General features: G+C 39.9%; 1 long non-coding RNA gene across 1 annotated transcript; it reads left to right on the forward strand.

Annotated features, from left to right (window-relative positions):
• Positions 1 to 491: 491 nt before the first annotated feature.
• Positions 492 to 2696, forward strand: LOC140587682 (uncharacterized). The gene is made up of 3 exons (XR_011989363.1): positions 492 to 1150; positions 1278 to 1322; positions 2599 to 2696. It is a non-coding gene; the product is annotated as an uncharacterized lncRNA (long non-coding RNA).

Genomic DNA, 2696 nt, shown 5'->3' on the forward strand with positions numbered 1-2696 from the left:
TTTTGGGGGATTTTTGTGTTCACAATATTCAGGTGTTGTAGTAATTCACTATCAGTCATAAATTCCAAGATATTCAGAAACTGACTGTTTGCTTTAATCTTATCAGTCCCAGAGTATTTGGTGCTCAGCAGACCCTGGTTTTTCTGTCATTCACTCTCACTCTCATCATTTTATATAAATCTGACTGTTTTACCCTCAGCTTTAGGACAAATATGTAATGAAGGAAAGAATCCATGTACTGTATGCGCTACTTAATCTAATGTATAACTGGCATTTTTATCACATTTCCTGTTTCCAAAATAATGTACTTAATAATCATTATTTAAAAAAATATAAATCAATTATTAATCTTTTTTATTTATAAAGTCTATGCTGTGAGATAGAAGTGATCTTTAAAGAAAATCCTCTCCTTTGATATCTTCCATTTCCTGCATCTTGTCATCTTTCCCTTTATCTGAAGGGTTCTGTTATTATTTTATTCCAGAAAAAGATTCTTCATGGGACGCCGATCTTTCCTCCTGCTCCCTGGCAGCCTGGACTTCCCAGGAGAGGAGATTCATTCCAGGAGGAAAACACAAGCTTCACTAACCCCTCCTTCCATCTCAGCCACCGTGCCTCTCTTCTCTCCATTCGCACCCAGGTCGGGTGGAGCCATGGCAAGAAACTTAATCCTGCTACAGAAGCCTCACTTGAGAACTTCACTACTGACAAACGGCAAAGTAACCCCAGAAGAAAAACCTACCCAGCATTTTCTTGGAAGCCCTTGGATGATATCATTGACCTAGACTCCTCATCCTCTACTCCTCTGAGAAAATATTTAATTAATATCAAGGGAAACAAGAACATGGCTGAGACTTCACTCCACTCCAAGGGCACTGATTCCAGCCTTCTGGTAGAAGACAATCTTCTCTCTGCAGGAACACCTCCACCTGCACCAACATCCAAGTCAGCTATGGAGAGTTCAGGTGACCAAGGTGTGCCCACCAGTTATGTGCCCCCACAAACTGCTCGAAGAGGGCAACCACTCCTGACAGCAGCTGGCATGGTAGTGATTGTAGCCAGAGAAGCTAGTCAGATACCTGGGCCAAATGGCAGAATGTATAGGGTCCAAAGTGGACCACCAGGACCTGATGGGCCAGCAGGAAGAAGAGTAAGTTACTCTTTCATGATTTTTCTACTTGCAGCCAATGTTGACAGAGGGGGTACATTATATTAGCTTGTGATCATTATTTTATATTGAATGATTTTATTATTTTTTTCTTTAAATAAATGTTTAGGGTTGCTGGGGAAGAAGAGGCTACCCTGGAATTAAGGGTGACAAGGTGAGGGACATTGTTACTGGTATTAGATGTGGGTCTCATATAATAATTTGCTGTAGATTGTTCTATATGTTACCCTGATGCCAAGTGAAATAGATTTACAACTTAAAGGGGCAGTTCACCCCAAAACTGAAAAATATATGTTTTAGAGGGGGGCTAATGCTGTCTATCAATCTATGTTGTTCTGCTGGGAGTTGCCTAGTTTTGGAGATACAGGCCCTAGAAATGTTGGGCTTCACTTGAATATTGAATAATGATGGATGGCATTCTTTATGTGGTGAAGCGCCACAGAAACACTAGGAAAATTCAACAGTAACATCTCTTAGCAGAAATCATGACCTAGTTACTCATGATAATTTACAGATTTTACATGAACTTACAATGTACTGTGATGGGTTTTTGCTGCAGCAAGTTTTAATCACTAAAGGTAAAAAAAAAAAAATGACATAGGTAGGGATTCGAGTTACATGACTCACGACTCGGACTTGAGTCACAAATTTGATGACTTGTGACTCGACAGCAAAAGTGATGGAAAGACTTTGACTTGACTTGGACTTGAGGGCACATGACTTGAGATTTGACTCGGACTTGCAATGTTTTGACTTGAGGCTTGACTCAGACTCTCCAAGGAGTGACTTGTTCCCATCTCTGCAATATTATGCAATGTTACGTAATAGAAAAGGGCAGTGCCATATGATACAAGGTAGACATTATATTGTTCATAGTAGACAATGGCTATTATGAATATTATGTGGATGAAGTACAATGGGCGTATTTATTTATACATATAACCGGAGTGTAACAGAATCTGTACAAACAGCATAAAATGCAGATAGGGTTTTGAAAGGATACAATAATGTTAGAGATTCATGACAGTTGTTAGGCCTAGAGTTCAAGATGTTAAACTGGCAAATTGCTGTTGCTATTAAGGATCTCCTGAAGTGCTCCGTCGTGTATTCTGGGAAAATGAGTCTCTGACTGTGGTAACTTCTTCTCATTTTCCACAATAGACAGCAATTTCTCCCTCACTTTCCTCTCCATGACAACCTCCAGTGACTCAAACCCACTGAGCCACTGTGCCATCCACTTTGTTAATAACTGAGGTATAAACATCTGCATCCTCAAATATCCAAAAGTTCAATTAAAAAAAAAAAAGCAGTAAGTAGATTAAATTATTTTAGAACCCTAGTGAACATGTGCTACAGTAGGGATGGTTTGTATGTGCAAATGTGAGACACAGTAACTGACTTCAGTACTCAATACAATTTGTTGTTTTCAGGGTGACAAAGGGCCAGAAGGTGATGAGGGCAGGAATGGTGATCCAGGCCCTCCTGGTCCGGCAGGGATGCCTACTCTCTACCTTTGGAGAAATACAAT

Source organism: Paramormyrops kingsleyae, chromosome 2 (genome assembly GCF_048594095.1).
Source record: "Paramormyrops kingsleyae isolate MSU_618 chromosome 2, PKINGS_0.4, whole genome shotgun sequence".
Taxonomy (NCBI): domain Eukaryota; kingdom Metazoa; phylum Chordata; class Actinopteri; order Osteoglossiformes; family Mormyridae; genus Paramormyrops; species Paramormyrops kingsleyae.